Source organism: Orcinus orca, chromosome 17 (assembly GCF_937001465.1).
Source record: "Orcinus orca chromosome 17, mOrcOrc1.1, whole genome shotgun sequence".
Lineage (NCBI taxonomy): Eukaryota > Metazoa > Chordata > Mammalia > Artiodactyla > Delphinidae > Orcinus > Orcinus orca.
Genome location: NC_064575.1, coordinates 75,194,749 through 75,208,733, shown reverse-complemented (window position 1 = coordinate 75,208,733; position 13,985 = coordinate 75,194,749). Strand labels below are relative to the sequence as shown.

General features: G+C 49.2%; 1 long non-coding RNA gene across 6 annotated transcripts in view; it reads right to left on the bottom strand.

Annotated features, from left to right (window-relative positions):
- Positions 1-13,985, bottom strand: part of LOC117199656 (uncharacterized) — a 372,975-nt gene that overhangs the window by 331,899 nt on the left and 27,091 nt on the right. The window contains exon 2 of one of the 6 annotated variants that reach the window (XR_007472596.1): positions 4,532-5,111. The exons of 1 other annotated variant lie outside the window; for it this stretch is intronic. This is a non-coding gene — a long non-coding RNA (uncharacterized LOC117199656). 4 more of the 6 variants (XR_007472597.1, XR_007472599.1, XR_007472601.1 and 1 more) reach the window with 4 other exon arrangements.

The following is a 13,985-nucleotide window of genomic DNA, read 5'->3' as shown; positions in this document are numbered from 1 at the left end:
GCCCGGGCGACCAGGCTGCTGTGAAACATGGCGGTTGGCTGGGACCGTAGCACAAGCATGACCATGTGAAAGAAGAAGAAGGTTTTCCTGAAGATGAGGCAACTGAATCGGAAGAAAACCTTAAGTTTGGCGAAAGATTTGGATGCCTTTCCGAAAGTTCCTGACAGCTCTGTAGAGACTTCAGCCAGTGGGGGGTACAGTTTCTCTAACAGCGTTTACCACTATGGCTTTATTAACTATAATGGAATTTTCAGTATATCAAGATACATAGAAGAAGAATGAATATGAACTAGACAAGGATTTTTCCAGCAAATTGAGAATCAATATAGATATTACTGTTGCCATGAAGTGTCAGTATATTGGAGCAGATGTATTGGATTTAGCAGAAACAATGGTTGCATCTGCAAATGGTCTAGTTTATGAACCAGAAATATTTCATCTTTCGTGATAGCAAAAAGAGTGGCAGAGGATGCTACAGCTGATTCAGAGTAGACTGCAAGAACATTCACTTCAAGATGTGCTATTTAAAAGTGCTTTTAAAAGTACATCAACAGTACTTCCACCAAGGCGGGAGATTTTGTGAGACTATTTACTAAGAATTTACTGTGACATAATTTTAGTATTGGTTTACTCCTCTGAATCTTATATTTCTTAGAGAAAACGTAATCATTCTGTGTGATGAGATGTCTTTTTTTTTTTTTTTTTTTTTTTGGCCACACCATGCGTCATATGGGATCTTAGTTCCCCAACCAGGGATTGAACCCGCACCCCCTGCAGTGGAAGCGCGGAGACTTAACCACTGGACCGCCAGGGAAGTCTCAAGATGTCTTTTTCACTCTTAAATTTATGGCCTGTGATATTGATCAGGATTATCCCAAATATTATTTTCATTTAATTTTTCTCTTTTATGTGTGTATGGTATACCTTCATATGAAATTGTACTAGGTTTTAAGAACAAATTAATTTCATTTACCATTATGAGGATGTATAAACTTTGGTTAGGAATTTCATGTTTTTATTTCACTTTTTGTCTCTTTTATAGATTAGAAGAGCTGATATTTGGAAATGCTATAATCATGAAAATGATCATTTAAATTTAAAACCATACAGAGGTTTTACATTTGCTTAGGAAGAAAATGTTATTGTCTATTTGGAGTTAAGTGGCATGCCCTTCCCTTACTCATTCTTTTTCCCAACGCTTCCTCTCCCCTAAAGTACCAGAAACAGGATAAAACCATGTCTTTGTTGGACCAGTAATTCTTTACTTTTAATTTTTCTTCTCTCATTAGACTTAGTCCTCTGGTTAAATTTGAATAACCTTGAAATTTTATATTTGTGTAAATAAAATATATATAATAATTATGTAATTTTTTTCATTTTGTAGATGGCTTTTTTTTTTTTTTTTTTTTTTTGCTGTACGCAGGCCTCTCACTGTTGTGGCCTCCCCCGTTGCGGAGCACAGGCTCCGGACGCGCAGGCTCAGCGGCCATGGCTCACGGGCCCAGCCGCTCCGCGGCATGTGGGATCTTCCCAGACCGGGGCACGAACCCGTGTCCCCTGCATCGGCAGGCGGACTCTCAACCACTGCGCCACCAGGGAAGCCCCTGTAGATGCTTTTGAATAAATGTGTAGACTTCAAAAAAATAACTAAATGAACCGAATTTAGATAACTCACAGGAGCCCCAAGCTTCCTCGTGGCAGGGACAGTCGTCCAGCTGGCCAAGCCGCCAAGAGCCTCTCCAGCGGGCCGCTGGGCTCACAGCCCCTTGCAACAGGATGCAGGGTTAGTGCGATGTGGTTTTGCAATGCCTCCCAGCTCTGCCTGGAAACTGCAGACCTGCCCTGTGCCAGCTGCACTCACCGCTGCTTCAGTTTGGGATCGTTCACTGAATAAACACAACTAACCACCACAATCACTGCTGCTGTGATTCAGCCCCAAGGATTCTAAAGTCAGAAATCAAGGCAGCCCCCTCAGTGCCCCTGAGCCTGAGTATGGGCTCCCTAAATCACAGATGGTTGGCTGACAGGCAACCCAGCTCCAGGTCATCCTCGCAAAGCACCAGTGGAGCTACAAGCCCTTGGGAATCTAGATGAGCCCTCACCTGAGCGACTGCACTGACTCCACACCTAGGACGGCGAGAGTAGAGACGGTGATTACAGCCTGGGAGAGACGGGCTGGAGAAACCTGATAGGTTCCTCCGATGCGGCCAGTCCACAGAAGAGCAGGGCACAGAGCCCAGGAAGACCACTTGTGCCAACCTCACTCCTGCATGGAGAAACCATGGTCTAGAGAACCTAGTGACCTGACGCGGAATGAATCAGGTCTCATCTCTGCCACTCCTGACCCCTGGTCCAAATTGCCCCTCCTCCAAGGCTGAGATGAAATGACCCCTGCCTCTTAAACTGAGCCCTTCGCTCCCTGGCCTGCGTCCTCTCACTGGAGACAGAAGAGGCCACGTCTCTGCTCTGGATTGGAGCATCGTGGACTGGATGGCCGTCACCTGATTCTGCCCTGAAGCCTGCAAGGTGCGAACCACCATCTCCGGCAGACAGATGAGGCCCATGACGGGGTCCTCAGCGGTCACGTAACCAGGTCACACAGCTTGGGGCTGGTCTGGAGTAGAAGCTCAGGAATATCCCACTGCATGACCTCTGTCCTTCCCACACAACCACAGTGCATCCCAAAGAAAGTGAAAAACCTCCGCGGAAAGGTACCCACTCCCAAACACGTTGACCTGACCAACACGCACAAAAAAGTCCGTAAATTATTCACAACACCCTTATTCACTGTCACCGACCCCCATAAAGGTTTCATATTTAAAATTTAGGAGACATTCCCCAGTTTTTTGAGTTTGTTTTTATTCCTCTGCCTTCTTGCTTTCATATAAAATGTTTAGACTTTTCTGAGAAGGGATAGTTAGGGAGTTTGGGATGGACATGTATACACTACAATATTTTAAATGGATAACCAACAAGGACCTACTGTATAGCACAGGGAACTCTGCTCAATATCTGTAACAACCTAAGTGGGAAAAGAATTTGAAAAAGAATAGATACATGTATATGTATAACTGAATCACTTTGCTGGACACCTGAAACTAACACAACACTGTTGATCAACTATACTCCAATATAAAATGAAAAGTTAAAAAAAAAGAATATAGGGGAATACTTCCAAATTAAAGTTCTGTTTCAAAGCAAAAAACAAAAAAAAAATGTTTAGACTTTTCTGGAACAGCATGTTCTTACTTTAAGGCAAAGAGATTACGACCCACCGATAAGTCTACACAGAGACCAAAGGATAAAATTCACATCATCTGTCTTACAATGCTCAGCCCCATGTGTAGACACGATGTAATTATGTGCTTTGAAAACTACCATGAGCTCCACGAAGATTAGGCAAAGCGACTGTTCTCGATATTCAAAGCCAGCTCTGCACCGGTCCACACCATTGCTACGTGTCATTAAGCCAAATCACAGGGTCTGGTAACCTATATAAACATCAGGTGTTTTTATTAGTAGTTATCTTTTTTAGAGTCCCTGAACCAGGAGCAGTGGCATCACCACCGAAAGCACCACCCGCGTGACCCCAACAGGTACACACGACCAAGTTCCACGTCAAGGTTCAGATGTTGTATCAGGGAAACCGGAGAGATTAAAAATCTTTGACAAAGTAAAGGTTCCTTATCAATGTCAAACTGCTGCTCCCCAGTTACCTATTTTGTAAACTGGATGTCTGACCATCAGGTTCCCTTCAAAGGAGGCACAAGCTTTGACTAACTGCCCGTTTAAAAAGTTCCCAGGCCTGGGGCTTCCCTGGTGGCGCAGTGGTTGGGAATCCACCCGCCAATGCAAGGGACATGGGTTCGAGCCCTGGCCCGGGAAGATCCCACATGCCGCGGAGCGGCTGGGCCCGTGAGCCATGGCCGCTGAGCCTGCGCATCCGGAGCCTGTGCTCCGCAGCGGGAGAGGCTGAAACAGTGAGAGGCCCACGTACCGCAAAAAAAAAAAAAAAAAAAGAAATGGCACTTTACCTCTGTGGTCTTCCTCCCCAAAACCCATAACCCCAGTCTCACCTTAACAAGGTCATGAATTTTTAAAATAAAATGTATGATAGATAATACACTCAATATGGTTCAAAATTCAAACGATGCCCAAAGACCCACAGTCAAAAGTCACCTGCGTGCCCCCTTCCCTCTCTGCCCAGCCGCCCCCCTCAACACTCACAGGCTTTCACTCGTGTTAGTTTCTGGGGCCTCCTTACAGAACCGGGGCAAATATAAACTCTTACAACCCTGCCACACATGCACATGTTTTACACAGCTCACTATTCTGCTCCTTGCTTTTTTTCTCAACGACACATCCCAAGATCTGCCCGCGTCATGCACACAGCACTTCCTCACTCTTCCACACCTGGTCCACTGTGCCAGGGCCATCGTTCACTGAATGAACTAGTCTCCGACTCACAGACGTTTGGTTTACATTTAGTCCTCTCTATATAGAGTCCATATAAATGCTCCTCTACACACACCGTGAATAATCGTGTGCACTGTTCATTTCACACAAATATCTGCAGGTACATCTCCAGGAAAAGCATCCCCACGTGAGGTTGCTGGGTCAAAGACCACGCGCATGTGCAGTTTGGATAAGGAACGCCAAAGTGGCCCCCGACGGGGCTGGACCCACGCAATTCCCTCCGGCGACGGACGCACGCGGGGCTGCTGCTCGGCAGCTCTGTCTGCCATCCAGGACGTGACCAACTTGCGCATTATGCGATCTTCATAGGAAAAAGTGGCATTTTTCATTTCCATTTCCATTTTTATGACAGGGTAGATGAGCTTATGTTCAGGTCCTATTCGATGAGATTCCTCTTCTGTGAAGTGTCTTCAGATCCTGGGCTGCCCCTCGGCCACGGGCCAGGCTCCGTAGGTGCTACACATCACATGGGCTCAAGTTGTGGAACGCAGGCTGAGGAAGCCCAGAGCGAGACTGCAAGGCTAAGAATCAGGACCGTTCCAGAAGGGAAAAGCTCAGCCGTGGCTAGAGTGGCCAGGGAAGGTTTCACATCTGGAAGGTGGGACGTGGCCAAGGCCTCCAAGTTTCTTCTGTTCCTTGGAGAGACAGGCAGAGAGAAAAGGACCTCACTCAGAAGGAGCCCCACACAGGTAAACGCGCCAGGGAGACCTGAAGAGACAGCAGACTCTGGGGTCTGGTTAGAGAGAGGGAAAGACTAAAGGCAGCACGGATGCCGGCCAAGGCCTCGAAGTCATGCCAAGCAGACCACACAGCTGGGTCTCACAGTGCAAGTGGAGGGGAGCGCAACGCAAACGTCCTTTCTTTACATTCTATTGGTATTTTGACAACAGTTACTGTGTTCGCTTTTATGACTGGTTAGTTCAGTGGCTTTTAAGGCTTCAATCACCTGAAGAGCCTTTAAAACACACCTTGCAGCCCTGAGTGGGGTCCGGGATGTGTACTTGGCAAAGGGTCCCGGGTGGGTGGACATCTCTAATAAAGGACCACTCCTGGCCCCAAGGTTGACAGGGGTGGGGAGAGCCCTACCTGGGCCCCCAGGGAGAACAGGATCTTTCAGAACCTCAGGTTAGATGGGAAGGTGAAGCTTTGACAAACAGGAATGACCTTTCCTCAAGTTCTGTTCAGGACAGAAAACCACTGGTGCTGGAGAGACGTCCACACTGGAAAGCTCTCTCGCACTCATGACTCTGTGCCATGCCTTGAGGCTGTGGACTGGGTGGGAAATGGAACATTCCGTTCCGCAAATATCTCAGGTCCGCTAAGAATTCTGCCCCAGACCAGAGACACCCTGGGCCGTTCCTCTGCGTATCTGATGCATTATTTATGCTCCTGCCAGCGTCCGGAGTGTGCTGGGTCACGTCACTTGTATAACCTCCTCTGGCAGATGGAGGATGGCAAGGTTGAGTCAGCTACGTGTGTGCTCACGGTCAAGGGCTAGCGCTCTTCGATTTCTAGACTCAAATAATATCTTTGTCACGTCATTCCTCTCCCCCCCAGGATACAGCTGGTCTAGGATGTCAAATGCATCTAGACCTCCTCTTCCCCTCTACCTTCTCCTCTTCACCCCAGCCAGTCCACCAAAGAGACAAGCCAATTATCTTGGGGAGTGTCTGCTCAAAAGCCCTGAGGGTCCCTCTAGTCCCTAAAAACTCAAGATCATACTCTTCACTTAGGCCGTTAACGCATCCGTAAGCCAGCCTTATGCTCCCTCCCCAAGCTCATCCCCGACAGCTCTTACTCAGCCCATCAGCTCCAAGGAAAGGGGTCATCTCAGCACCCACAATGAAGCCTTTCCTTCTGTCCTCCAGTGTCAAGCCCCCTCACAACACACACCCTCCACGCGCTCTCCAGACCATAAGAAGAGCTCAATTCCCATCCCTCCTTCTTGATGAAATCTTTCCCCATCATTGCAATCAACACCCCACACAGAGCACCTGCCAGGTTACATGCACCATCCCAGGCAATGAGATGCCTATGAAACACAGGTTCATCCCCATGGAGTTCAGTCTAGTGGATGAGACAGACATTCTGACGCAAGGGGATGAGAAGGGCTCTGTTCAGTTACTACAGGCGGCTATCAAGTCTACCCCAAGTCTGGAAGTCAGGGAGAACTTCCTGGCGGAGGCAGCACTTGAGTTGCTGCATCTTTAAGACGCAAAGAGGATTACGTTGCAGGAGGGTTATGTGGCTTGTAGAAGTAAGGGAGGAGGAGAGCTCAGTTCCGAAGGCCCCGTGGGTAAGGGAGAAGAGAGAAACAAGCCGTGTGCACGGTTGGAGCAAAAGCGCCAAAGAGCAGAGATTGCTCCACAGTTATTATTCAGACCAGTCGTGAGGCTGCAATTAGCACTGGCTTTCCCAGGCAGCTTTCCTATTCACAGGGGCACCAAATTCAGCTAACTAATGCAAATAGAGCCTCTGAATAACATAGACATGCATCAATAATTCAGAGGCCAGGAGGCTCCCCAAAAGAACCATGAAGACCATCAAGAGTCCCCCGCCCAGGGCTTCCCTGGTGGCGCAGTGGCTGAGAGTCCGCCTGCCGATGCAGGGGACGCGGGTTCGTGCCCCGGTCCGGGAAGATCCCACATGCCACGGGAGGCTGGGCCCGTGAGCCATGGCCGCTGAGCCTGCGCGTCCGGAGCCTGTGCTCCGCAACGGAAGAGGCTACAACAGTGAGGCCAGCGTACCACAAAAAAACAAACAAACAAACAAACAAAAAAAACAAAAGAGTCCCCCGCCCGGATTTAGCAGCTTCAGAAGGCATGGCCCTTGAGGCAGAGCTCTGGAAAGAAAGGGGCTTCTCTCAGGGAATCTGTCCCAAGTTCCGCATGAGGATCTCTAAGTCTGCCCAGGAAGATGAGCAATTCCGACCTCGTATAAAAAGCGAGCATCACTCACGAAGTGTTTGTTTGTTGAACACCTGGCCCATTAGAAACCTCTTCCAGCCACATCACCTGTTTTCATCCTCACAGCAACCTGAGTGGTAGCAGGGTCCTGCCTGTGGCTTCTGCAGACCAGGAAGGCGGCACTCTCACCTGAGGGCGTGTTGGACGATATGACAGAAGGTTCCAGAGAGAGGATTCTGACCTGGCCCTTGAGCCCTTCTTGCTGTCCAGTAGTGAATCTAGGACGTCTGGAACAGGGCAGACCCATGGAGGCCACTTAGTCCAGTTCTCCTCGGTATCCAGTGAAGGACGGGTGGCCAAGCTGGGTCAAGATGCCGATGCTCTAAGATTGATTAATCAACTGGGGGATGAACCAGGTCTTTTCTGAAGCGAGAGGGAGCACTCATGCACACCAGTTCCTGTGGACCCAGCTGGGCCCCGCATAGGTGACCTTCCAGGGAGCTGGGTCTGGGAGCAGCACACTGTGACTCAGAGACATGGCCTTTCCACGAAAAGTCAAGAATTGCTGCCCGGACTGGGGCCTTAACAAATTCAGTGTGAAGTCCCGTCAAAGAGCAAAACAGTTTTCCAGCTTTTGTCTTAAAAACCCAAAATGGATAAAAGGTCACAGGAAAGCCATAAAATTCCAAGGATGTAAACATAAACCATGCAACTTAAAAAGTAATAAATAGGGGACTTCCCTGGTGGTCCAGTGGTAAAGAATCCACCTTCCAATGCAGGAGACCAGGGTTCGATCCCTGGTCAGGGAACCAAGATCCCACAGGCCGCGGGGCAACTAAGCCCATGCGCCACAACTACTGAGCCCGCGTGCCTCAACGAGAGGGCCTGCGTGCCGCAATCTACAGAGCCCATGCGCTCTGGAACCCACGCACCACAACTAGAGAGAGAAAACCCGCGCGCCACAACTCGAGAGAAGCCCGCGTGCCGCAACTAACACCCAACGCAGTCAAAAAAATAAAAATAAAATAAAAAATAAGGAAAATAATAAATAAATAAAATATTTTAAAATAATAAAAAAGACTAATAATAGTTAATTTAAAAATGTTTAAATGCACTAAAATGTTTAATGCCTTTGCAAATAAAAATGCAGGTATACATCTCCTTGGTCAGACGGTAGGGTACAAAAATGTTGCTGTGATAAGGAGCACACAGGGTCTGGGGTCAAGAACTGGCTTCTCCATGGATCCCACTTCAGGCATGGTGTCCAGTCTCTTGCCTTCTCATCTGACCACCTATCAAATGGGGCCAGCAGTATCTGTTTCCCTTCCTCCCAGCCACTGAGAGATGGATAAAGATCGAATTCTGAGTTGAAAGGAAATTCACTGAGCATGTACTATGTGCCAAGCACCTCGCCTCACTCCCAACAGACCTAGATGGATATCATCCCCATTTTACAGGAGGGTAGACTGAGACTCAAGGACATTAAACACTCGGCCCCAAACCATCCGTTCCCGGGGCAAGCTCTGGGGGATAAAAAAGATGAGAAAGAGGATTCCTGCCAGCAAAGGGTTTCTGGTCTACTTGGACACAGTGGTAGAAATGGACAGAAAAAGAAGTTGTTCGAGGCCCAGCCCTCCCTCCTCACTCAGTAGCCCCCTTGAGATGGACCCAAGACCCACAGGCGTGCCCTCCCGCCTCTGGGCATCCTGTGAGAACCAGCTGACCAACAGGGACTTGGCTGCTCTTTGGCCTGAGAAGACGCCAGGCAACGCTTCATGCCTGGCTGGGCTGGACCAGCCTCCCACGTGGGCAGGGCCACTTCGGGGAACTCAACCAGACGAGAAGGCCTCCGTGCGCCCAGCTCTGGGAGCGGCAGGAGTGGCCAGGGCTGTCCCACCAAGGTGTGGCCAGTGCAGTAAGCACACGACCTTTGTCCCTTCAGAGTCTGTCTACCAGCATCCCACACTATTTTAAGGCCTTCTGAGATCCAAACAGGATTCCGGGCTCGCCAGGGACAGTCTGTAAAAGTTTTCCACTGGAACAAAGATTTCAATGCTGTAACTCAAAGCATGACTTTACAATGGGATCTGATTATCAAGAGCTCCAGAATATCCTCTTTCGAGACGCACTGCTCCTTTCTCCTTCCTGTCCTTTACGGGCTGGCAGGCACACAGCACGTAGACCAGGCAAACGCCTCACCCAGGGGTTTGGAGGAGGACCGGTTTCTCCCGGGGGTCGGCTCTGGGGTCCCAGCACTCATCGTAAGGGGCCTCTGTCCACACCCACCACAGAGACATTATTGTGATGGTAGCGTTGATATTTAAGCACACCTGCTCCAATCCTGCACTGGCTTCCCACTTCCTTCCAAACAGAGCCCGAAGGCTGCCCGTGGTGTGGACCCCCATCCCCCCGACCTCCCCCCCGACCCACCTGCTCGTTCCTCTCCAGCCACGTGAACTCCCCACTATCTGGGTTATTCTCCTGCTGCCCTCTCCCCACAGCTCCAGTCCGGGGCCTACCCTTCTCCACAGCACTCTGTACCAAGCAAGCCTACGGGCTCCATCCACCACCCCCGATGCACCGGCTGTCAGCTGAGTTCAGCCAATGGGAGGCACCAGCAGGAGGCTAGAGGGCGGAAAGAGGAAGTGTTTGGGGTAGAAATTCCGGGACCCCCCCTCCACGGGGCAGAGCCTGGGCCCTACCACACTACAGCCCTGCCAAGCGGCCCCTCCTCTGCCGCCCTTGCCGGGGCCGGGCCTGCACGATGCTCCATGTTGGTTCTTAAACTGCCAAACCTCTGTCCACGGCCCCTTCATCAAACCCTCCTCAGCTGAGCCAACTGGGACGCTGCCTCATGCAACCTCCTCATGCCTGGTCTGGGCATCTCCTGGGCTCTCTGCCTGCGGTCTTCCCCCAGCTACTGGCCGATTCATTCCCCAACTTCGTTCCTGTCTCTGAACACCTGCCCCTCTGAGCCGTCTCTCGTTTTCTTTTTCTCCGTAGTGCAAATTACTTCCTAACATACTCTAACTCCCACCCCCTCTAGATTTAAGTGCCATCAGAGCACGAACTTTGTTCCCAACGCCAAGAGCGGGGCCACGTGAGTGTTTCCTACTTGTTGAATGAATCTGTTAACGGACACTTACAAGGCTGAGCTCGTTAGCTGTGGCCATCACAGGACGAACAAGTATTTACCGAGCACCTGCTGCATGCCAGATTCTGTTAAGATGCTACGGATACACGGTGGCCAACACAGTAACACGCCAGCCCCCACTCAGAAGAGCATCTTCCAACTCTGGCCTGCTCAGTCCAACCCTGCCTCTGAAGGTCTGTGTCCAGATCTGGAGCCTGAATGTCCTTGTAGATTAGCTAGCTGCCTGCAAACACTCAGCCTGCCTGATTGTAAAGGCACAGAACTGCTCTCCCAGGCCATCTGGACCTTCCACTAGGCAGCTGACTTCAGATGTTTGCAAATAAGCCAGGGTGGGGTGGCGCGGGCGGGGTGGGGGCGGGGGAGATCTGATTTGAAGTGGGAGCTCAGGTTACTCTGTGTCCTGTGCTGGCTTCTAATGACTTCGGGATTGCTGAAGTCAGGTGTGACAGGTTCAAATCCCTGCCCCGCTACTCACCAGCTGCATGACCTCGGGCCAGGTACCTTACATTTCTGAGGCCTCAGTTTCCTCATCCGTAAAATGGGCAGAATCATCTTTAGTTTTCCCGGAATGACCATGAAGATTCAATACTCTTGACTGTGAAAGGTCTGGCACAAAGCAAAACGGCACCAAAAAAAAAAAAAAAAGCAGCAACAGCTATCATTATGTCTCTGAAGGGTAAATGCTGGGATAATTTCCCAATGCATTATTTTTAATAGCATGCATACATGGGGTGGGGCGGGAGAGGAAGTTCCAAGCTAAAGAAACATTAACTATATTTAGTCATTCCCAAAGACCTGGTTCTGTGAAGTTTTAGGGATATAATTCATGAGTTTGAGAAACCTGCCTTTTAAGGAAAAGATAGCTTTTCCCTACTTTGAGGTGTCACCCAATTGTGTACAGAGGCGGCATTACAATCAAAGGCATCCTGGTCTTATATAAAGGTGACAGCATTGTGAGGACATACATGTGGTTTTCAATACATGCCATCACTTCAGGAAGTTAAAGATCTGTCCCAATTATGGACCCACTAAAATTCATGCATGGAGCACCCTGCTCCAGGTTTAATTCTCACTTGCACTACACGCCCATCTGTCGTGGGTCCTCTGCTCAGCACTGTCCTCATCCTGGGACCCAGGATGCAGAAAGAGCCACCATCTGGAACCCTCCGCCCACAGTAGCTGAGGGAAGAGCATATGGGACGCTTAAAGCTTCCACCAGGAAGTGACACCCATCTGCTCACATTTGATTGGCCAGAGCATGTCACATGACCCAGCCTCACTTCAAGGAGGAGGGATGCAACCCCACCCATAGAAAGAGGCGCAGTGATACAGTGATATTGAGCAGTGATACAGTTTTCGACAGGGACCTTTTTTTTTTTTTGCGGTACGTGGACCTCTCACTGTTGTGGCCTCTCCCGTTGCGGAGCACAGGCTCCGGACGCGCAGGCTCAGCGGCCACGGCTCACGGGCCCAGCCGCTATGCGGCATGTGGGATCTTCCCGGACCGGGGCACGAACCCGTGTCCCCTGCATCGGCAGGCGGACTCTCAACCACTGCACCACCAGGGAAGCCCCAGGGACCTTTTTTTAATTTCTCTTTCTAACCCGGCTCACCTAGCACAGTGTCTGACAAACTGTCAAGACACTCCGAAATGTTCCTTAAATAAATGAACAAATGCTTCTTTGTGCTTGACCTTCAGTGCCTGCTTATGAGACCCACAAGAAAGGCAGACCCATCACTGGTACATTAACCCAGCAGTTAACCTCCCAGCCTGTGGCGGCGCCTCACTGCCTGGGTTCAAATCACAGCTCTGCCTTTTATTACCTGGGTGACCTTGGAGGAAGTTAGTCAACTTCTCTGTGCCTCATGTTCTTCATCTGTCAGATGGGGATGGTGCTAACAGTACTTAGAACATAGGGCTGTTACGAGGATAAAATGAGTTAATTGACAGACAGCACTTAGAATTGCACCTGGCATGTGGTGCAATTTATAGAGTGGTAAACACTCTATAAATTAAAGCTATTATTATTACTATTATCACTGGAGGCAGGTCTTGTTTTGATCCCATATGGTTTGAGCTGAGTCACTTGCTTTAATTCCTCAATAGTCCTCCAAATGACAAACCTTCAAACTACATGGCCCCAATACTTTCCAAGTACAGGCCCACTATGGACATCTGTCTACAGCCTCCCGAGACAACTGCTTTGGAAAGGACCACCCTCCGTCTCCAGGCAAATTATGACGCAATACATAGTTATATACACATTGTATGTATATACATATTATTAATATATTTTATAATGTTAATGTATTTTAAAATATTATATATATACACATATATGTTGTGTGTATATATACGTGTGTGTGTGTGTGTGTGTGTGTGTGTATATATATATATAAAATATTACATCTGATATCCACAACCCCACCCAAAACAAAGCCAAGGAAGCAATACATGGACCCATCACACCCGGCAGCCCCACACTTAACGAATGCTGGGACCCAGTGTGAATCCTGGCTATGAGCAAGTCCCTCCCCTGGGCCACCCTCACCTGTAAAGTAGGGATTCTTATCCCACCGCCTCATAGGATAACTCTGGAGTAGACAAAACCAAAGTAAAAGGAAGGACCATTTTGCCCAGCACACAAGAGGGGCTCAATCAATATTAGTTCTCTTTTCCTCTTTAATAAAACAAAATGCTTGACATGGAAAACTCAGGAAATTTTACAGGAATAATATAAAGTTATCTGCAGCCTCCTAAAAACAATAAATCAAGGGCACTTTTCAAAAAGTCCATTTTCCAAGAGCAATAATGGTTCATGAGGCCATGATGAAGTTTCTAAACTTCCCCTTAATTTCCGGTTTTCAAAAAAAAAAAAAAATGTGCTTAAATGATAAAATGTCAGCAGCTGAGGTGTGTCCACCCTCAACCTTTTTTGATTCTTTCCAGGTTAAAGGTGTTGTTTGAAGCCCAGTCCTTCACCAGCAAGGCCTGAGCCCAGCCTCTTCTCTCCCACCTGGTGGCCCCAGCCAGATGGCATCTCCTTAGTCAGCTCATCCATGGCTCGCCTGTGGGTACTGGGTGGTAATGACGGCTGCCCTGGGGAGAAGGGCGTTTGTCAGTCGTGAAATGGAACAATACTCCAAAGAGCTCTGGCATTTGCCAGGCAAATAGTAACTCAGCCTCGGGAGCCCTGGCTTCTGGCCCCGTGGACTTGAGCCCACTTGAGTCTGTATTGTCCGGTGTGGGACAGGCTAGTGAATGCTAATTGTAACGTGAACCAGCCATGCCCACCTACCCCTCCAGCTAGAGGACTTCATTGCATCACCTGGCATGGAAGCTTTGTAAAAAGGGAGCGAGTGAGAGGACCATCTCCTCTCTCTCCTGCCTCATCACAGCCTCCCTAAACATGGTGCAGGAGTTAACTGTCGAGACCCTGCAGCCCTGG